This window comes from Microtus oregoni, unplaced genomic scaffold (genome assembly GCF_018167655.1).
Source record: "Microtus oregoni isolate MIOR12 unplaced genomic scaffold, Mior012 000003F_ref0000135, whole genome shotgun sequence".
Lineage (NCBI taxonomy): Eukaryota > Metazoa > Chordata > Mammalia > Rodentia > Cricetidae > Microtus > Microtus oregoni.
In genome coordinates this window covers 15,235,082-15,258,254 of record NW_024543062.1, presented here as the reverse complement: position 1 = coordinate 15,258,254, position 23,173 = coordinate 15,235,082, and the positions used below count along the sequence as shown (strand labels likewise).

Here is a 23,173-nt window from a genome sequence, read left to right as displayed (position 1 = left end):
GATACACAGATCAGTGTAGCTCTCGTCCCTCATCATGAAGCCTCTTTTTGAAGCAGGTGGGAGGCCATCACAGAAATCCACAGCTGGTCAAAATGCAGAGAACAAATGAGCTGGCCTCATCCTCAGTTGCTGCCTCTCCAACACAACCCTTCCAATCTAAGGCTCAGGAAACAAAGAGGAAGATGGGGCAGAAAGATCCCAAGAGCCAGGGGACCAGGACAAGATGTCTACTGTGCGACTGTGTCTTTTATAGGTGACATGAAATCTCAATAGTACAGTCGCCTAAACAAGACCTGCACAATGACACCAACTGACTTGCCAGTGCAGGTGGGGGAATCTCCAAAGGCCCCACCCTTAGATGAAGAGCTACAGGCAATCAATGGCTGGAGAGAAAGAGAGAGAGAGAGAGAGAGAGAGAGAGAGAGAGAGAGAATCAGTCTTCCCCTGATAGATTATCCAGTCCCAAGTAATGAACACATGTACTTATGAGCAACTCTAAGTGGACTCAGCAGGTTGTATTTATGTAACATACATACATAACAATAATAATTAAAGAAAAGGAGCTTATAAATTTGAGAGGGTGTGGGGAATATGAGAGGAGCAGGAGGGGTGGAAAGTGTGATGTAAATACAATAGGACACACAAAATTCTCCAAAAACCAAGCAGAAAGAAATGTTTGCTCTGTCCAGGGTCCTGATCGTCTCCAGCCACATGCACCCAGTGGTGTTGACACCATGAGAGCTACCTAATATGCGACCTGCAGGATAGTCTGGATAATCATGCCTCAAAGAGCCTGGCCTGGAGTTTCTAGTCCCAACCACTCCAAGTTTGATTGGGAGGAAATCATTTAACCCTTCAGTTCTTGGTGATTTTCATGAGACCATTTGACTATGAAATACCATTATGCAACTAAGGGGGCTGTGACCCAAACAACAGTCTGCCTTCCCAGAATGACGGGGAGGGGAGGCAGTTCTAAGTCTCAGTTTCCTTCTGTTCTGAGAAAGTCTTCAATAATGTACTGCAAGGTAAAGAAATCTGGACCCCAAAAGCCATGCATTGTTTAATTCCACTCATATTAACAATTCACAACAGACATAGAGTTCCCATAGAGACAGACTGCAGATAGATGCCAAGAATTCCTCTGAGACTCATGGTGCTTAGCCCCTCTGAGACCCTTGTGCCTGAGAGACCTTCTGGGTAATTTTTCACTCCTTGTGACCTCAGCATGACCTGTGGACTTAAGAGCTGCCTCTCTGCGGGAGATGTGAGCCCATAGGTTGTCAGCCTGAACTGCACACAAGAACACATAAACTACTCCTAGCTCCTAAAAAGGATCAAAGGGTACCTGTAATAAAATAGCCATGCAATAAGACTGCTCAGAACAATAAACTAAGAGAAAAAAAGGGGGCAATAGGTAGAAAATTGTACAGTTAGAATCCCATGCCCAAGACACTGGCCCGTTGCTGTGTGGTATGGCTAAGCTCGGCGTTCACTAGCCACTAATACGGGAAGGCAGGAGCATCCATTATGTCTGGGTTACTGTAAAAGATGAGCCTCCGTGGATCTCTCCACAGATAACAAGGCCATGAAAACATTAAGTGACTTTTTTAAAAGGTGCTGCTTCTCCCAGAGAGGATTGATTAATGGTTGGAAACAACGACCCTCTCCATTAAGACTCCACTGGCCTTCTTTCCCCCTTCTCTCCTTCCAGCCCTGAGCCTCCAGTATTGCCTTGGAAACTCCCAGAGATGGTTGCTTCAGGCACACCAGCGGATGAAGATGCTGTGTGGCCAACTGTCCCTGAGGAGATGATGGGGTGTCATGTCCCACGTCTGGGCAACAACTACCGGGTTCCGCCTGGCTTATTCATCCATGCTTGGAGCGAAACGTGAAGATTAAAAAGAAACAGGCAAGAGACAATTGGTAGTCTGGAGAACATCTAGTAAGTATTGAGATTCGCCTCGTACTTATTTCAAACAGCCTTTATACACCCCAACCCAAAGAGGAGGGGAAGGCAAGAGACTTCTTTACCATGGTACAAGGAACAAAGTAATCACCTTCTCAATACCCAAAACATCAAGTAACCACACCCTAGGTCAAAACATCTTGTTAGTAGCCACACATTGGCTCAAACCTCCTGTCACATAACCTCGAAGGAGCAAGAATAGGTCAGAACTCTCTGACCTTTAGTTAAAGTGGAACAAATCCATGTCTGTGGGCTCCCACAATGCCATATATGACACACGTATGGCGTAGTCATCCTCACTACTAGAGAGAAACTTCATCGGCACTTAGAAGGACCCCTTCCCTTCCCCAAGACTAGTTCCTAAGACTGATGACTGACTGGCTTTCCTTATGTTTTCTTAGGGCAATCCAACCAAAAATCAATCAATCAATTGTTTAAATCATTGTTTAAAAATGATGTTATAGACAGGTGTGGCAGTCCACCCATGTAATCCCAGCACTTGGGAGACTGAAGCAGAAGGATTGCCATGAATATGAGGCCATCCTTGGTTACATAATAAGTACCAGGTCTGCTAGGGATGCCTAATAAAACCTTGGGAGACTGATGTGACCACTGTGTGTTAGGTGACACTGTGTATGGGCCTAGAGAAAAACAGTGCCTTGGTCTCCCTGATGCAGCTTCCTCCACAAGCCATTCGCAGGATATCTGTCACATCACAAGGAAGGCCTCTTCCTACTAAAGCCACAAGTTCCAGTGCTCAGAGCGGTGCCTCCCAATGCCCAAAATGAGAAGAGGTGACCTGGCCTATCTGGACAAGATACAGAAGAGCCGTCCGACTTAGGTACAGGCCTGGGTCAGTTTTGAAACTGCCCCTTTTGCGAGCAGGACTTGGGTGGAGAAAAAGGCAATATTAAGCATGCAAGCTCTGTTCCAGCTAGCTGGAAGCATTGCAAACAAACATGCAGTTCTTTCTTCCTGCGGGGTCACTGGGCTCACTCTGAAAGCTGACATAAGCAACCCACAGAGAGTGAAGGCCTCCGGCGTGGCAGCAGATGACGGCTTATGATCCAAATCCTTTAAGTGTTTTCAAGGTTTAGAGACTGCGACCAACATTTAAAAAAATAAAAAATGTAATGGGAAAATAAGGATTGATATTTTCTGGCAAAGAAAAATAAATAAATACCAGCAGAAAAGCTGGCAATACAGTCTGTGTTTCCAGACAATTAGCAGTAAACATCCATGTGTTTGCCATTGGACCTAATTGTCTATTACAGGCTTCCTCCTGAGACTGTAGCTCAGAGAGGTTATAAGACATACGGAGGATCACACAGCAAATCTATTTCAGAGCCCAAATCAGTCGATACATTGTCTTCCTCTAGTTTGTTGCTATAACAGAAACACTTGATGCTGGGTACTGTAGGGAAAAAAAAATAAAGGTTTGCCAGGGCATAGTTTAAGAGGCTTAACATCTTAGATCAGGCAGGACCCATATCCAGGCTCCAGTCGGTTCCTGAGGCTGCACCCTGACAGATTGTGTTCAGGTGATAGTAAGCTCTACAGACGTCCCCCAAGTGCCTGGCATTGGTGCTCTGCCCTCTCTCCAGCCTGGGTCTACGCATTTTGAGAGGCTTGTCCCCCTCATTTCCTGCAAGGTACTCAGAGGCAACTCATGCAAGATACATCCTTCACCTGTGAACCTGACTGCAGCCACATTCAAACCCAAGACACCACCTTCCTTCTTCTGCTTCAATGTGGATTTGCTCAAAGAAAGAGTTCTCAACCCCCACAAGACCTTCAGAATCCCTTCTGGTCTGTGGCTTCTTCACAAGAGAAGTTGGACTGGTTTCCTTTGAAGCATCCACAGATCACGAGGTTAGGGCAGCAACTAGCTGGGGACTCAGATCACATCACACCTGCGAGGACCACACTGTGCCTCAGACCCATCTTTAGGTTGCTGTGTATGTTGTCAGTCTAACAAATGCTTAGATGCTTACAAGATGCCTAACTTGAGATGCTTTGTGCAAACTGATTGTCTTATGGGTGAAGTTGTGACTCTGGCCAGGGGATTATACCAACCTGCTCAGAAATCCCAAATACAGTACTGGGGCATCCCAAGGAACCCTAAGACAAACCCTGCTCTTGTAGGTTGCATCCTAATTGGGGAGATGTACAAAGGACCACACCTTGCCAGATGGATTAGGTTCTAGGAAAAGACAAGTCAAAAAAGTAAAAGAGAGAAAGAGAGAGCAGGATTGTCTGGGGATGATATGAACTAAACCTAGCCAGCGAAAAGAGTTCATGGCTGTATCAAGAGCAGGGACCCTAAGGAGATGAGACCAAGGGTTCTGGAAGAATTGGAGGCAGGTAGGGCTTCGGCAGGTGCTCAAAAATGCAGCGCAGAACATCCAGGATGCCACTAGTCACAGATGAGAACCAGGATGAAGCAGCAGGCAAAATACATGGCTTCACGGGGAGCCACAGCATCGCCTAGCCAGAGACAGTGCCACGTGTGAGCTGCCACCTTGGGAGCTGCAATCCCTCCATGCACCCAGCTGGAATCTTTCTCTCTTGTACTGTAGCTTTGCTGGAACCCAGAACCCTGAGTTTTCCCCCAGCTACAGTCTCTTTCCTGAAAAACCGAGCTCTGAGAAAGACATCACCTCGAGTCTGAGAGCCTCAGCTCGGCTTCACACGGAGGCCATCTCAGAATCTCATCTCGGAAGCCCATGTGGGTCTCCATCACTGTGGATCTGTTTAATCCCCATGCTTTAGAAACACCTAATCCTCTTCAGGAAAGAAAATAGAAAATGGATTTAAGAAAAGAGAATGGTGGGCAAGAAAGAGTCCTTGGGCCCCACAGTTTCAAGTAATCACTAAAAGAATAAGCCTTTCTTTATCAAAAAAAGGATTCATTTTCCCTGTGTGACAATGGTGTTCTCAGCTTTACAGCCGGGCAAAGAAAGGCCAGATGCTGCAGCCCCATGCATTCAGCAGCCTCCCCCGCTAGTGACCATGTCTGACTGGCCCAGGGCTGTCACCCCAGGCTCATCCATCAGGCTCCCATGGCAGACAAGGATCAACAACCTGCATAAGAAGGTGAGGATGCAGAACCCTAGGTGGCCGGCTCTTGTTCTCCATCAACCCCTTAAGGCAGCATCATGTGGGTCTGAGAAGATGCTTAGGGGACCCTGATACGGGGCTGACATGTGAGGTGATGTCGGACCAGCAGGTGTAAAGGGTGCAGAAAGCGTGGGTGGGGTTTGGAGTGAAGTTTGGTTTGTAGAGAAGAAAGGAGTCATGACACTAGCAAGGAAACAGATGGAATTGGAGGATTCGGATTCAAGGGAAACAAACCAGATTCGGAATGGCAAGGAAGCGAGTGTTTGTGATAAAAGCAGAAAGAAGACGATGAAAAGAAAGAAAAATCTTAAGGGAACTCTTTTCTGTTTTTGTTTTGTTTTGTTTTGTTTTGTTGTTTCTTTCGAGACAGGGTTTCTGACTGTCCTGAAACTCACTTTGTGGACCAGGCTGGCCTTAAACTCAGAGATCCGCCTGCCTCTACATCCTGAATGCTGGGATTAAAAAAGGCATGCACCACCACCCATGAAAGGTAAAAAGAAACATGTCAGTGGTTAGGAGCATGTACTGCTCTTCCAGAGACCAGGGTTCAGTTCTCAGCACCTACATGAGGCAGATCTCACAACTGCCTTTAGCGGCAGCTACGAGGAATCTGACGCCCTCTGCTGGCCTCATGCATAACTGCACTCATGCATGGGCACGTGTGCTGGGAAAGAAACTGGGGTCCTCTGCAAGAGCACTGTGTGCTCCTAACCACTGAGCCCTCTTGCCAGCCTTCATTAAATAAAACCAATCTTTTAAAAAGAAATGGAAAAAAGGGAGGCACAAAAACAGAAGGCAGACTGTTTGGAAGGAGGAAGGGAGGGAGACAGCACCGGGAGGGCAGAAGGGATGGCAAAGGTGACAAACAAAAGCAAAATACAAAGGAAAAATGTCATGATGGATTCTACTACTTAAGAATTTAAATAAAAGATAAATTCTAAGAACTTAGCCATATGTTCAATGAAGCCCTGACAGTTTGGTCTATGTGTCCTCGGGGTTCTCCCTACTGTTTCCCACCACTGAGACTGTTCTTCCGTGCTTTGTTCTGTGGGAGGTGCAAGGCTATTTGCAGTTCCGGCAGGATGGCTCCACCTCCTCTCTCTCTCAGAAGCACCACATTTTCCCACGCCTTTGCCAACACACAGCCCTATTATTTTCGAAAGTATTACATTGTATACACCTAAAGCATTATCTTATTAAATTAATTTCTAGTATATATATTCATTTCTATTTGGGGGAAACCATCCTATGTTATGAGAAAATGCACCTTTCAAAGGTTTACGTTATTCATTTTCAGAAAGGAAATGGGGATGCCATTCCAGATCAGAAACCACACAATCCTATAGCCACCACATTGCTGAGAAATAAAACTAGGAAGCAAAGACACCAACATTAATGTGAAGAGACCAGGAGCTTGCAGAGAAAAAGGCCTATCCCACACTGACCAAAGAGGAATTTATATTTTTTTAAATAAGGACCTCCCCATTTCCAAGGTCTGGGTAGCCCCATGGAGACAGCATAGCAGAGACATACAAGTCTTGTCAAAATGTGAAAACTGAGATAAGCAAGTCATACATTCATTCTCAAGAGTTCCTGACACTGGGGCCCCTTGCAAGGATTAGGGACTGTAGTGATGTCTCAGTGCTTAAGAGTGCAAAATGGTCTTGCTGATAACCTGAGTTCAATTCCTACCCCCCCCCCCCCACACACACACACATTGGAGGGCTCACAACCACTTGTAACTCCAGCTCTGGCACCCTCTTCTGGCCTCTACGGGTACCTGCAACCAACATGCACATACCCACCCACAGACACCCATACACACAATTAAAAATAAAATAAATCCGTAATAAAAGAGTGTGGCTTGTCATCTTTATTGCCAATGTGACCACAAGACAAACAGCTTCGTGGTCCTCAGAGTCTAGAAACTGTCACTGCTCAACAGTCAGTGTTTCTTTCTAGAATGTTTCTCAAGACAGAGGAACCTGCCAAAGCTGTCATTGACAGAAGGTGACCTGGAGTTTGCTCTGCTGTCAAACCTCCTGCTGATCCACCATTCATCTCGAATTCCCAGAGGACGCCAGGAAAGCATGCCCTGCTGGTTCTATCCATTTAGGCAGCTTGGTTTACTCCCTTGCCCTCCCATCCTGATTTCTCCCTCTTTCATCCCAACCCCTTCACTTCCTGACTACCTTACCCCAGCCTCTCAAAGTCCCTGTAGAGAGGAGGTGCCCTGTGGGCTCTCTGGGACTTTGCTCTTCACAATTCTGTCACCTTGGGGTGTCCAGCTTCATGGTCAATGCCAGGCTCACAGTAGTGTCCTTGCGGCTTCCCTGAATGGCACTGAGAAGCCGCATGAAGGCTGCCTTGGGGCTCCTCTCTCCCTCCCCCCTCTTTTCTCAGCCTCTTAGCATGCTGCTCACTCCTGAGAGTCTCAGACCAAAGCAGGTAGTGTTCCAGTCTGAAGATTTCAATTCAGGTATAAACAGAGTCCTTTGTTCTGGCAACCCACTGAGTGGGCTGTTTTGCCTGCTGGGTACTTGAGCTTAGCATCGACAGGCAGAGAGCTGGCAGGGAGAGATGGTCTGACCCAGTGAGTCCTTGGATCCCTAAGTCACAGGGTCATGCAGTGTCCAGTCTTAGCAGCATGTCATATCTTGCTCCTGGATGTGTTATTTCTCTTGAGAACACATTTTGGAGAAGCATGCTCCTGGGACAAGGTTCAAGCACTTTCCATTCCTTGAGCAAATATTGCTTGGTGCTGTGGCTGTAGTTGAGCCTGTCTCTGAACCAAACTGCATCTAACAGCTTTATTTTCTAACAGTTTAATCTGGAGGGGGTGTGTGTGTGTGTGTGTGTGTGTGTGTGTGTGTGTCTGCATGCACACACACGGAGGCTAGAGATCAACCTCAGGTATTCATGTGTCATTTCTCCCATATGTTCACCTCTTTTGAGGAAGGGTTTCTCATTGACATCAAACTTACCAAGTAGGCTGTGTTGGGTGACCAGCGAGCCTCAGGGAATCCCCAGCATTGGCATCACGAGAGCAGGCCATAAGGTTAGCATCTTATATGGGTGCTGGGACTTGAACTCAGATCTTTACATGAACATGGCCTAAAAAGATATGATAAGTCTGGGCACAAACCCCCATATCATAACTGGACATGGCAACCCAGTAGGAGGGTCCCAAGCACAGGCAGAAGAATCAGAGACACACCCACTCCCATTGTTGGGAACCCCATGAGCAGCCATGATTTCATTAGTCTTCAATTTCAAATTTTTCTTTGCTTGTTTTTAGTTTTTAAATTACTTATTTGATGTCTCTATGATGGATGGACATGTGTGTGTGTGTGTGTGCAGCACATTTGTCTATGTGAATACACATGCCATGGCCCTTCTATGGAAATCAGAGGACAAGCTTAGGTGGCATTTCTCCCCTCCCATTTTGGGTGTGGCAGCATCTCTCTTCTTCATGGCTGTGTGTACCAGGCTAACCCAGTGATTTATCTGGTCCCATTTCCTCTCTCACCTTAGCTACACTGGGACTACAGATGCAGACTACTGTGTTCAACTTTATATTCGAACTCAGGTCCTCATACTTGTGTGGTAAGCACTTTGCCTACCGAGCCATCTCTTAGGTCCAGGAACCTTTTTCAGAAACAATACAACAAGGTGATCAAAGGCAGAGCCTGTTGTTCTGGCTCCCTGACATCCACAGCCCAGGGAGTAGAGAAGAAATGTTAAGAAGTCAAGTCAGGCATGAGCCGCAGCCAATGCAGGAGTCCCTTGGCAGTAAGTCACAGTGGCCCAGGTCATGATTCAAGGACAGGACACACCTGGTTCTCCAGACTTGGTACCGAAAGAGGGGCAACATGAAGTGCTCAAAACTCACACTGGTTTTGTACTAGCCTGGTCATATTGAAATTAGCATCTACTAATATTAATACATTGGCTTTTTCCTTTCTTCCTGTGACTTGGCTACTAGAAAATTCCAACACTTTTTTTTTTTTTGGTCCAGCTGTGGTTCTGTGCAGGAGATCTGGGAAGAGTGATGGAGGGACAAAACTGACTCAAAATGATTTGGACATCACATCCGAAGAAGAAAGAGGGAGAAGAGGAAGGGGGAGGGAGAAGAAGAAGAAGAGGAGGAGGAGGAGGAGGAGGAGGAGGAGGAGACATGTCACCACTGGCAGGTCCCCTGAAGTGACTTCTTTACAGCTAACAAGCCCTGTCTGCAGGTCAGCAGTCCATCTCACCTGTCATGACATGGTACTAGAAAGCATGGCTGCTCTTGGTTTTTATGCAGACATTAGGGGTGTCATACTCTGCAGCTTTGTGTCTCTTACTTGCTTCATGCTATCAGGAGAAACAGAAAGCTACATTTGGGGTTTATCCAAAAGAATTAGTGGCTCAGCAGGTAAAGGTGTCTGCCACCAAGCCCAACAGCCTTCTGAGTTCAATCCCCAGAACCCACAAGGTGGAAGGATAGAACCAACTCACACAAGCTGTCCTCTGACCTCCACACATAACCTATGACATACATCTACACATGGCTGCACAAACATAATAATGGATGGATGGATGGATGGATGGATGAATAAGTATGTATAGGAGCTTAAAATGCAATAGAGTAATTTTAAAAGAAAAAACTAAACAAAGTTTATATAAAGAATTGATTCCAACACGGGTATTGAGCACCTATAATCCCAGCACTCCTGAAGAGGAAGGTCATAAACACAAGGCAGCCTGGGATACACGGAGAAACACTACCTCAAAAGCTAAAAGGGAGAAGAGAGGAGGAGAGCAGGAGAGGGCAGGAAGAGAAAAGGGGGGAGGGGAGGGGAGGGGAGAAGAGGGTGAGGGGAGGTACCCACACCAAATATCTTCCTCGTGGGCTAGGGCTGCGTCCTTCAGCGACACCATTCACCACCCACGGAGTCACAGCTTGTTTCTTCCCGCCAACGTTCTAGTTTACATTTTTGTTGTTGTTTTTGTTTTTAATTTGGGGTTTTTTCGGGGGTGCAGTGTCTCATTATATAGCCCTAGCTGACCTGGAACTCCCTATGTAGATCAGGCTGGCTTTGAACTCACAGAGTTTTAACATGCCTCTGCCTCCAGAGAGAGGGAATTAAAAGCATGTCTCAGCAGGCTTGGCTTTTATCTTTTTTATTCTGCTCCAGAGGCAGTCTTCACAACACGGCAAAATTGTTCATGTGCAGCCATAGCTATACTTGAGCACAGCCATTCATACACACGCATGTGCGTGCGCACACACACACTTATGCAGACATGCACACACACACACACATGCATGCACGCACACACATAATGGCTGTGTAAGAGATTCCTTTGGCATGTAATTTATTAGCCCAAACTTCAAAACCAAGATACTTCATATACATAACATGGACCCTCTGGGGAAACCGAAAGTGCCAGCCACCCCGATGTTCCCCAGTCCTGCCACCTCTGCTGAAAAAGAGGGAGCCCTGGAGTCCCACACTGCTTCTATTCCAGGGGTTCTCAACCTGTGGGTCATGGCCCCTTTGGGGTCACATATCACATATTTATGTTATTGTTCACAACCATAACAGTAGCAAAATTACAGTTATGGGGTAGCAATGAAATAATTTTATGGTTGGGGGTCACCACAACATGGGGAACTGTTTTGAAGGGGTCACAGCACCAGGAAGGCTGAGAACCTCTGTCTATTCCCTGTTGTCCTGTGGTACTGGGGAGTGATTTGCTGTGAGAGTCCCATGTGCAGAAGGAACATTTCCTTACACCTGCTCTTGCAGAGAGTGACCTGGAGTGTAGGCTGTAAAAGCTCCACATTTTCTCCAAGTCTTCCCTGCTAAAGCCTTTGAGGGAACAGGCTCTGCTTTCTCTCCTCATAGGCAGCATAGCTCCGAGCAGCCAGGCTCTGTGTAAAGATGGCAAGCTACATTTTCAAGCAAGTGTGTGTATGCCCATGTATGCCCCTGCAACATCCTCCAAGCCCTGAATTCCTTTAGTGTTCCTTAACGATGTTGATTTTCTAGCCAAATAATGACATTGGGCTATGGGGTGGGTGGGGATCTTGGGCGTGGCTATATGAACTGTTTGGGAAGACAAATCTTGATTTATGTCCAAGGCTTTCATCTTACACCAACACTTCCTGAGGGAACTACTTAGGCTTCTGGTGAAGGCCTCAAGATACAATAAAGCCCACAGAAGCCTCCTGGCCAGGTAGCGAGGCTGGAGGATTACAGCTTCTGCTCTGGAGGGGGTGGGGGGAGGGAGGTTACTAACTGAGGATGCCACAGTATCCTGAAATGAAGTCCTCAAGACATGATCCTCAAGACCCATCTTTTTAGATATTAAACTAACGCTAGGAATTTATAGTGGTGTGGGAGAAATTTCAGAAAGGCTGCCCCAGCCTGGCTTCTACCCAACCATCCCTGGTTCTCTTTCTCAAGGCCCAATGGCCCATTTGATTAGAACCCATGCCCCGGGCATTAAATTGGGAAGTATTGCTTATAATGGAACGGATATCATTGTTGCCTGTGTTGGGTCAAAAGACTCAAAAAGCCCACATTCTCAGGATCTGTTTAGTTAAATGGGGTAAATGTAAGTGAACTTTTAAAAAAATGATTTATATACTATTATTTTTATTTTTCTGCACATTGGTGTTTTTCCTGCATGAATGTCTGTGTGAGGGTGTTGGATCCTCTGGAGCTGGAATTACATGCAGTAATGAGCTGCCGTGTGAGTGCTGGGAATTGAACCTGGGTCCTCTGAAAGAATAGCCAGTGCTCTTAACTGCTCAGCCATCTCTCCAGCCCTGCCAGTGGAGGACATTTGAGTCCACCAAAAAGCAGTCAAACGTTCCCAGCACAAATTCCTAGTTATCTTCGGCACATGTCACCTTGTCTTTCTAAAGTAACTATATTTATAAAGGAAAACTCCTTTTCAAGACAGTGATAAAATCACTCTCAGAAAAAGGCTTGTCTAAGATATAGGGGAAGGCTTCCCACAATAATTGTGGTGTCGATAGCTTAGAGCTGGGAACGAGAGTCATGTGTCCACGGTGGCTCATGCGCAGTACTGGCTCTAAGGATCCATACAACGAGGTCACAGATGGAGCAGTCCCCCCTGGTGGTGCAGACCGCAGGGTGCAGACCGAGCAGTACAAACTCAGGAGATAAACACACAGGCAAGTTTTATGTGAGTCTTCTGCACTGACCCTTAACAGTGGTCAGCGGATCTACGAGCACCCAGAGAAGTGGTTCTCAACCTGTGGGTCACAACCCCTTTGGGAATCAACTGACCCTTTCACAGGGGTCACGTATGAAGTATTCTGCATCACAGATATTTACATTATGATGCATAAGAATAGCATAATTACAGTTATGTAGTAGCAATGAAAATAATGCTATGGTTGTGGGGGCAGGGGGATCACCACAAGATGAGGAACTGTATTAAAGGGAAGGTTGAGAACCACTGGCCTAGACTGACTGAGCAGTGGGCATTATTCAAGTTGTGACTGGAAGACAGCCCCCCAAGAGCTCTGACACCAGTCCTGTTGTGACCTTCAGCTCCCACGGGTCTAATTCACCCCACAGAGCTTTTCTGGAGACAAAGTGGTATGATCTCCATTGGCTGAGTTCATAGCAAGTGCCTAGAAAAATGCCAAACGTTACAGTACTTGGCCGAGGCCAGCAGAATAGGTAGGCAAATGATGGGAGCTGTGTGGGACATCTCATGTTCATGAGTAAACCACACAGCCCTGCTAGGATGCCCCGTGCAACTGTCACATACATCATACATGCATGCCCAACAACAGGTACTCGGTCAAAAGGACATAAAGGCCAGAACCAAGGACTGGTAGATGGAGTTTGTAAGCTGCTTGCCTTGTAGGCAGGATGACCTGAATTCAATCCCCAGCATCCATGAATAAAAGTCAGCAGGGTGGTACATGCTTAAAATCCCACAGCCAGGAAGACAGAAAAAGGGGATCCCTGAGGCTCTCTAACCAGCCATTCTCGCCTGCTTGGTGAGTCCCAGGACAGTGAAACCTCTATCTCAAGATATAAAGTGGATGAAAAGCAGGTGACACCTATAAAATAACACTAAGATTGGCCTCTGACTTCCACATACCTGCACACACATGTATACTCCACACACAGGTGCATCTATACCTGCATACATACGTACACACGTGTACACTCCCCCCCCCCACACACACACCAAATGAGCCAGATACAAAAGAAGCTGACTATGAAGGCATTCTTGAGCAAAAACACTAAATATGTGTTGGGGGGTGTGTGCACACACATGCACATGCATACACGTGTGCAAGCCTGTGCACACTGCACATCATGGTGCATGTGTGGACGTCACAAGGCAACTTGCAGGAGTTGATTCTCTCCTTCCACCTTGTGGATCCCAAGGATTGAACTTAGATGATCAGGTTTAGCAGCAGACACCTTTGCCCACGGAGCCATTCTGCTGGCCCTAGGCTTTTCTTCAACTTGGACTCATTCATTCAAAGTCTACAATGACTCTGTGGGCCCAGTGTTCCCGTCACACCCATCTGACCGAGAGAAAGCTACTGCGGAACAGTTCGCTAACTTGCTGGGGTCACACAGGAAGGTGACGGTGGAGCTGGGATTTAAAAAGGGGTTCTGATCCCAGAGCTTGCTCATGCAACCATTTACCCAGTGCTACAGATGCCCTTGGAGACCTCTTCCTCTGTTAAGACAGAAAGTACATCCCACTGAACACTAAGAATTCAGCATGAAAGCCCTGAGAGGAAAAAGCATTTCCACAGCACCCATCACATCTTGAGTAGCTGCAGTGACTGAGACGTGGCAATCAGACTGCACGACGCCTGCCGCTTGCTGTCCTGAACACGGTGACCTTACCTCGTCTTTGGGCCTCTGAAGCTAACAGCACTTTCTGTGCTGAAGAGCTGTACACAGCTCCTGTGCATAGGTCTGAACACAGCTCCTGTGCATAGGTCTGCTGCATTTCGTCTGCAGGCAGAGTCATACCTCCAACACTTCTCAGAAATGACACAAAGGTTTCCAAAATCTAAAATTAAGCTCTACCCGTAGGGGATTGTGGTTCCCCAAGTTGGCCTCTGATTTGCAGTAGGAATTTAATGTTTTTTTTTTTATGGCCCTAACCTTGGAAAGATGGCTGCATGAAACAGCTCATGCCAACTAAAGCCAGTCACTAGGGCCATGAGAGAGACTTTGTCAGAGACCCCGGAAATAGCACACTTTGCATCTGGTAGAACTTCACCGGCGTCTGCTTGCATTCTGAACAGCAACCACAAAAGGCAACAGGCGAGGCCTGCTTCTATAAATACGGTGGTGGTGGCGAGCCAGGCTAAGCAGTGCCCAAAAGGAAACTCTGTGGTTGTCACGACAACCACTTGGCGAGGCAGGTGCATCTATCGGTCCTGTACTTTGGGCAAGAAAGGAATCCGAGGTGGTGATGTGGAGTTAGATTCCCACCCAGGCTATGCTGACGTACGGGGGGTTCTTAGCTTTTTGAACAGCTCTATTTTTAACGCCAAGACTTCTTTCCTTTCGAATCATGCCATGGGCAGACCTCTCCTGGGGACACGGGATATGTGCTCTGTGTAGCCAGACCTTCATTAACACCCACAACACAAGGAACAAGCTCAGAATAGCTCCATATCCAGTGACTCAGGTGGTATCCAAGAACCCTGAGACCCAGGAGCTACTCTGTTTGTGAAACATCCCTCTTGCCATTTGTCTCCCACGAACAACAGGAATTCAGGAAGCAGCCTCTGAAGATGCCGTCTGGGGACAGATGGCACTTGCAGCTGGGATTCCAGACAGTTAATGAAGGAGCTATTCTGAAGGGCGTGGGCAGAGCTCAGGGCCCAGCAGGGATGCTCAGGTACCAGAGATAACTGGCTGAGCAACTATGGAAAGCGATTACAGCCCTGAGCACACTGGGGCTGGGGAGGAGTGGGGTGACAGATGATTCAGAAGAAGGGAGGAGCCCAGTGTGGGGAACTGAAAAGAGGGAGAAGCTGAGGTGAAGGAGTAGCTGGGGTTAGAGAGGATCAAAGACAAGAAGAGCTGGTGTGAAGAAGGGCTGGGAGGGAGGGAAAGGCTGGGGTGAGGGAAGAAAGGAGAGAGGAGCTGGGATGAGGGATGAGCCGGGAGGGAGAATTTGGGAGGACCCAGGGAAGGAAGATAGAGAGGAGAGAGGAGTTAGGGAGAGCAAGGAGCTTGGAGGATGGCGAATCTTAGGAAATCGGGGAAGCTGAGTCGGATGGCTCTACACTACAGGGCCTGGCAAGGTGCATCTTCCCAACAGCTCTCTCCTGTCCCAGCTCTAGGATGCTACTCACTCACTACCCCGGAAGGCAGACAGCTGCAGCACGCAGTGGTGGCATCCACAGGGTTGGCTGAGTCTTGGGCAAGGTTGGATCAGCACCGTTCAGGACAGAGTGGAGATGAAAACATAGGGTCAGTGCTTGAGCTACCCATAGGATTGACCACAGGCCAGGAGATGTCTGTCAAATATGTCAGGCTCTGTGACCTCACCCACACATGACCTGCTGTGTGGTGAGCTGTGTTCCCTGCCACCAGAGTCCCGCATTGACCTGCTGACCCCACCTCCCAGAGGGCAGCCTTATTTGGAAGTCGCCCTGCAGGATAGGGGCCCCTCCTCTCACATAACCAGTCTCCCTTAGACATAAACATACGCCAGGAAGGCTCTACGAAGACCAGCGAGAAAACAGGCAATGTGTCCATAAATCAGAAACCCCTGGAAGTCCCATGAGGGGCTGGAACACTCAGAGCCACACCTCAGCCTTGTGTGTCCAGCCGCCAGGGATGCCACAGCCATGTGAGTGGAAGGCGAGTCACTTCTGGGTGAGCTTGAGAACAGAACCCCCACCCCAGGTCAATGCCAACTCCAGGTGACACCTTGCCTATGAGCCTATGTCAGACCCCAGAGTAGGCCCTGTTCAAGGTGTCACTACTCCTGACCCACAGGGACAAAGCCATGGGAGCCCTCTGAAGACACAAGCCTGGGGTGACTTACGACATGGCAATAGCAGCAGATGCTGCTGTCTTTAAAGAATACTAGCCACTCATAAGCCCCTCCCCTTTCCCAAGACTTGTCCACAGACAATACTGTCACCTTTGCCATCTTGAAAGGATGATACAAAAGGGACAAGACCGTAGGCTAAGCCAAACTGCCTCCCTCCAGTTCCTGTACTCCACAGCCGGTTGTAAGTAAGCTGTACAAGGCCTCAAGACGCCTCGGCAGGTAAAGATGCTTGCTGGCAAGGCTGACAACTTGAGAGTCAACCCTGAAACCCTTGTGGTAGAAGGAGAGAACCAACTCCCACCTCCACATCTATGGCAGACACACACACACACACACACACACACATACACACACACTTTTTTATTTAATGAAAGAGTAAAACCTAAGCTTCTGTTCAAGCTCCTGTGGCTCAGTTTCTCCGTTTGTAAAGTGAGCCTGACAGAGCTCCAGCCTCATGGTGTGGTATACGTGTGTCGTATGCACGCATCGTCATTGCCCTGCGCAGGGCGCCTGGAGAGAACACGTCTGTCCACCTTGAACATGACGACAGTGGAGATCGCCTGGGGATGAGGCTCAGCAGCAATAGCCAGACACCAGCCCAGGCTTCCTGCAGCTGCACGTAAACACTTGTCACCCAAAGGAGTCGGTCCACCACCGAGCCGTCCCTCACTGTCTCCCCGAGGACAGCTCCTAACAGGGTGATAACACACACACCAGACGAAAGTGGAAACAGACGTGATTGGTGGGACATATGGGATCATAATATTTTATGATCCCCAACAGGCGCACCTCCCCACGTGAACAAACACAGCTGCTGGAAGCTGGCTTTCTTCCGCCGGGGACAGGCTCATATCAACTGCTGGCACCCTCTAGGTGAGCCAGATCTGGGGCATGTGAGCGCTGACAACAGCTGACACCATCCTTGGAACCCCCAAGGTGAAGGACATTTGTTAGCCCAGCTGGGGCGGGGGGGCTCCTAGAGGGGAAGGAAGAAGGCAAAGGTGTGGTCAGTCAGGATTTACCTGGATGGGCTGTCTTGAAGTGAAGGGCAGGTGACCCTTTTTAAGAGGTTACCAGAGGCAACACTCCCGAGGCTTAGATAGATGACAAAATGGGAAGGAAGATACTGATCTCTGAAACCCAGGGACATCCTGGGTTTGTTTGGTTTTTTTAACCCAGCAGTGCTGAGGACTGAACCTATGACCTTAAACATGCCAGGCAAGTAAGTGCCCTACCACTGAGCTATAGCCCTAGCCTTTGACCTTGGATTCCTAAGGAGCCCCCAAGACACACATTCCTTCCTGAAACCGTCACTTTATATGTTGCTGCAAACAAAATCTGTCACTCAAATGACTTGCCAGCTTGGCCATGAAATTGAAGCAGCCACTCAGGCCCGAGGCCGGCTTCCTTTGAGGTAGGTTGAGACTGCACAGGGCGCCAGCTCCTGTGCTGTTTCGCGTGTGTTCTTCCCATCTCTTACTGTGTGAGGCTGCAGCCTGGCTGCTGAGGATGCTAGCTATGGGTCGCTTCACCCTGGAGACCGCGAGTCAAAGTCCGACCCCAACACTGTGCAGCCCATCTGGGGCCCAGCTCTCTCCTCTTCCATGGTTCGGACTTTTCCAGGCCAGTGAGCGATACTGCGTCCCTCCCAAGTTGTTAATGGATCTCTTAGCAGGAAGCCTTAATGATCACAGGTCTCCCGCCCCCACCCCCAGTTACGATACCAAAAAAATGGATTTATTGAGAGGCAGTATTTGCTCACAGCAAACAGGAAGTCACTCCCTCCCTGGGACCAAGATGATAAGGTACCAATGCCAGGGTTTCACCTCGTGGGAAAGGCAAGTATGACAGCTACCACAAAGATGATAGCCATCCCAGAGCCAGGCTTCGCGGCGGGTGGATTTCTGCTTTCCTTGCTCTTTCCAGTATGTTTCAGATTCAGGGCCATGACTCCTATCAAACCCCGTCTTTAATCTTGTCTGGTCTGCCTCCATCTTTGGTAAAGACCTAGTTGGATGGGGTATCCAGAGTTCTGCAAGGCTAACCCACTTGGCCTTCTCTCTGGATGACTCTTAGATGTGGAGCAGAGTCCCTAGCTACATCCAGCCATGACAACCAGGCCCTTCACCAGGCACGGCCTCGTGTCCTCTGGGACCTTCTGAGAACCCAATCTCACTTGGAATAACCTTATCTGGAGCCCCCCACACACACACCTGGATGGCAACAGGATTTTTCTCCTTGGTACCCGTTCCTTCCCATGACCCACAACTCAAGCCATGAGAGTTCCTCCCATCATACACAACTATATCAAATGGAGACCGGCTTCTGCAAGGGTAGGAATTCCACTGGTAGGGATCAACCCTTAGGACCTAAAACATCTTACCCCATCCAGCAGCCAAGAACCCAATAAAAATTCCTCATAACTGTATGCATATGTGGGGGGTGAATTGGGCCAAACCACCAGTTTCCTACGTCAAGATTCCAGAGTCTCATTATGTTGCTCTCTTTGAAGACAGGCTCATGGGCCAGTCTAAGTTAGAATGAGGTCGCATGGGGCCAGGGGGCAGAGAGCCTGCAGCCATATACCTGCTGACCTTCTTCAAGAGGACAATTTGAAGGCACAGAAGGATAAGGGCAGAGGAGTCTAGGGGGACTGAGGCAGAGGCTGGGGCGGGACTCTGCAGGCAAGGACCACTCGAGATTGTTAGCTGCCACCAGTACCAGGAGGGAGGCTCGGGGCTGATGCTCTCCCAGTTGGTATTAGCAGTTACTATTGCATCTATGACAAAAATTCCTGACACCAGCAACTTAAGGGAGGGAGACTTCATTCTGGCTCACAGGTTCAAAGGGTTCAGTCCATCCTAGTGATGAAGACATAAGAGTATCCACGGGAGAGGAGTATGAAGGAGCTTTTATTCACATAACCTTAGACAGGAAGCAGAGAGCACGAGACTGGAAGTCAAGATGGGCTACACCTTCCAGTGCTCCTGAAGGCTAATAGCCATCCAGGTCCTGCCTTCTAAAGGCTAGATATCCATTTCAAGCAAGGCTCCTTTCCTACCAGTAGAGTCATAGAGTTCTACTGACTCTATGGGAGCAAGGTTCATGCTGACTAGCATCATTAGACACAGGCAGCAAAAATGCCACTTTGTGAACCCTCTTAGATCTTAAAACAGGTGCCTGTTGATCTTGCAGTCTTTTTTGAGGACTCAGCAAGTGAAATGGGTGTCTAACCTGAAAACAGAGTCCATGAAATTACTTCAAAGCTACCCACCAAGGAACTTGGGGTGCTTATGTGTTGACTAAGTCCTTGAGAGACTTCAGAATGGTTCATAAGAAACAACAACAACAACCCAATGTATATCAGGAGACTTGGGAGCACACACAGAGCTGTAAGCCCCCAAAGCGGACCAGCCTCAGAAATAGCGAGTGACCAGCCTCTACTTGTCCCCATGTGTGAGACAGACGGACACCTGGGCTGCAGTTAAATGGATCTAGCAAAGCTAGGAATATTTGCATGGAAGTACATGAAATTGGGGAGCATAGGGGTGCTGGAAGGTCCTTGAGAAGAAAGGGGAAACCTTTGTTGAAGAACCTTCAGGCTCCTCTTGTCCCCATTCTCGATATACATGGAGACCCGGAAAAGGGACGGATGTCTGAAAAGGCACAGAACTCTGCTAGACAGGAGCAGGGAAGGCAATGGCCACAGTAAACATGAATCTTCTCTCCAGGGAGCTGTCTGCAAGTGATGGCTTGTCACAATTCTTTGGCCACTTCCGAAAAGAAGGGAAATGTGGAAGACAGGAGTATTGTGTAGCGTGCATAGACTCCCTGTGCCCTGCACGTAATCCAAGCAGAAGTCTGTGACAGCTGGGTCAGCATGACTGATGTGGGCACAGACCCATGTCCTGTCCACTCCACTCCCTGTTTCTTTCATTTAAAGGCAAAATCAGAAGCTGGCAGTCCTGGGTGCCATGTGGAATTTAACAGGGAAACATCAATGTCCAGAGTTTGGCCTATGTCTAAGAGCTTTGCAAAATTCATTCGTGAGTTATCTGTACACATGGCGCAGGAGCCCACCCTGCCTCTCTCATGATGTCAGCACCCTTTTAAGCAGTCTGTGGCGCTCTCCCATGAATAAGTGACCTAGTAGGTCATAGCACACACTTCTCCATACCCAGCTTTTCCTCAGCAAAACCGTCAGCTAGACAGTCCAGGCTGGGTTCATCTGAACAGGATGCTGAACCAGCTCAAACACTGTGAAAGACAAGGGTACCTCATTGACAGTGGCCTGAATACCAGAGAGGAGGTCAATGGGAGGCTGGAGAAAAGTTCCACAGTAAAGAGAATTGGGTTCAATTCCCAGCCGCTACATGGTGGCCCACAACCATCTCTAGCTCCAAGTCTAAGGGATTTGATACCCTTGCCTTGCCTCTGCAGGCACCACCAGACACTGTACACAGTACAAAGACATATATTCAAACAAAACAGCCATACATGTAAATAAATTTTTAAAATAAAACAATAAAGGTCAATAGGGTAAGGTTCAATCTCCCCAGTTCTTTTTTTTTTTTTTAAGATTTATTTTTAACTATGTGTATGCAGTGCCCACAGCATCCAGAAGAGAGCGCCAGATTCCCTAGAGGCCATTGTGTGCCTACCAACATTAGTGCCTGGAACTGAACTCACATTGACTACAAAAACAGCACAGTAGAATCAAAAACCCATTGCCATTGTTCTTGAGTTCTCAGTAGTCCTCATTTTCCGCTATGTTCAACAAGTCCGGTTTTATCCCATGCTTTTTCAGACCCAGGCCAGCTGGCCTTGGTGGGTTCCCGATAGAACATCCCCATTGTCTCAGTGTGTGGGAATAAATAAATAAATATTTAAAAAAAAATAAGATGGTAAGAAATAAAAAAAAAAAAACCAGCACAGGCTCTTAACTACTAAGCCATCTCTTCAGCCCTTCCCTCCAGCTCTGAATGAAGCCTTTCAAAGACATAAAGAGGCAAAGTATATGACACTATGAAAGTGTCGACCTGTGATGGAGGCTGTGTTAAAACTTGAGTTCAGTACCATAACAATAGCATTGGAAAGTTTAAACAAACACCTGCTGTAACAGGTCCCAGAAGAATCACCGTGTCCATAATATTTACTTATACCTATGCTACAGCCCACCTCTGCCACATGCACACTGGCTCAGTATTGGGTACGGGGTCTCCTGAGTTGTCCCCGCCACCCTCTCAGCAGACTGACCGTCCTTTTAAATGGCAAGTAGCCTTGTGTCACCCTCCCAGGTGTATGATGGATGGAGAGCCAATTCAGGGAGAGAATGGCCTTCCAAGCTCATTAGTCATTTTTTGGGTGGTACCAGTAATGGGAATTGAACGCAGGGTCTCATGCATTCTAGGCAAGTAGTTGACAACTGAGCCACATCTCAGATTCTCTATTTTTTTTATCTTGAGACAGACTTGAAAGGTTGCCCAAGCTGCCCTTGCACTTAGCCTGAACCCCAGACTAGCCTCCTGGCTCAGCCTTCTAGCCCAGCTGCACAGTGATTTTTCTCATATCCTAAGTTAACTCATCCTAAGTGGAGAAGCATCGCCCATGGTGCCAAAATCAAGACAAAGGTGGAAGAATGCCTGACTCATTGGTGAAACCCCAGGCTAGAGAGACCAAGACTAAGAGATAAAGAAACTCCTGGAGAAGTGGTTACTACAATTGATGTTTTTGTTTTATATCAAGGAACACTGTGGGTGGGTGGCCTCCAGACCAAGTATTGTTCCTCTGAGACTGTACCTCTCTGAGGGCAGCCCCCGAACATCTTGGGGCCCCAGGCACCAGCAGCAGACCTCTGAGGGCTTCAGAAGTAAACTCAGCTACAACAAGCAGGACTGTGGTGCTGGGCTCATGGGAAGACCCTGGGGCCTCTGCTGCTGGATGTGGAACAGGGTGCCTGATGACTCCAGCAGCTCCATCTGCACCCTTACCCTCACCCTCAGCTCAGCTCCTTTCCCAAGCGCTGCGACGGTTACCCTGGTGCAAAGCTTCCATTGGGTCTTTCCGCCAGGGACACCTTCACAGGATGGACCATATGGTCTCTTCTCAGCCCAGTGTAGCTGAGGGGTTGAGCACCCGAGACTGGAGGGCAGATCACCTCTCTCCCCCTCGTGGAAAGCACCAGATGAGCCTAGGTCCCTGTGGGACAGCAGCAGAGCAGAGGTTCCAGCCGATCAGAACGGACAGGTGGTAGGTGGTGGGTGGTAGGAGCGAGAAGCGAGCTTCCCCAGGCTGTGAAAACTGCAGAGGCAGGGGGTCACTTATCACCGCAGCATGCCCTACGCTCTGCAGACAGATCCAAGAATCAACAGCCCTACGAGCAACAGAAGAGACAGAGTCCCAGCCTAGTGATGAGCGCACCCTCGTCCCAGTCTGCTGCCGCCGTCACAGACACTGCTGCCCCGGACACCTCTGTATGCGACTATCACTAGTGCCTGGAATTCCCCGGATACCCGCGACTGCCAGGCCTGTTCCAGGCACTGAGCACCACACTAGAGAAAAAGTGCCACTCTCCTCGTGTGAGAAAAAAACAACTGTCGTGGGTACCACATACAGGCCAGGGAGCATACTGCAAAATCTGAACAGGGAAGAGCGATGGGAAGAATGGGTATCAGCTCATAGCAGCCCCTGAGGGCGGTCATGAGAATCTCTGTCTGGCCCAGGTCCACGAGAGTCTAGTGGTTGAAAATAACCCTCCTGTGTCTTCCTCCCCCAGATGGCAGCTTACCAGGACACCAAGCCAGGGAAGATGGAAGCCAAGCGAGATAAGGAAGGCGCTGACGTGGCTCTTCAGGGAAAAGTGCTACAAATAGAAGCCAGGCTGGTGAAGACATGGAGTGGGGACAGACTGGAAGACAGTGAGCCTCTGGTGTGACTAGGCTGGACAGCCTACGGGTGGATCGTGGGGGAGAGGGAGGAGCTGCTGGTGGGCGTGTCTTGTGGCTGTGC

At 48.4% G+C, this 23,173-nt stretch overlaps 1 protein-coding gene across 11 annotated transcripts in view; it reads right to left on the bottom strand.

The window, feature by feature from the left end:
• Nucleotides 1-23,173, bottom strand: part of Rimbp2 (RIMS binding protein 2) — a 186,842-nt gene that overhangs the window by 90,962 nt on the left and 72,707 nt on the right. The window contains exon 1 of one of the 11 annotated variants that reach the window (XM_041648164.1): nt 22,953-23,031. The exons of 9 other annotated variants lie outside the window; for them this stretch is intronic. The gene's annotated coding sequence lies outside the window, so the exon portion shown is untranslated. Of the gene's footprint in view, nt 1-8,070; nt 8,174-22,952; nt 23,032-23,173 lie in introns of those variants that run through there. One more of the 11 variants, XM_041648160.1, reaches the window with a different exon arrangement.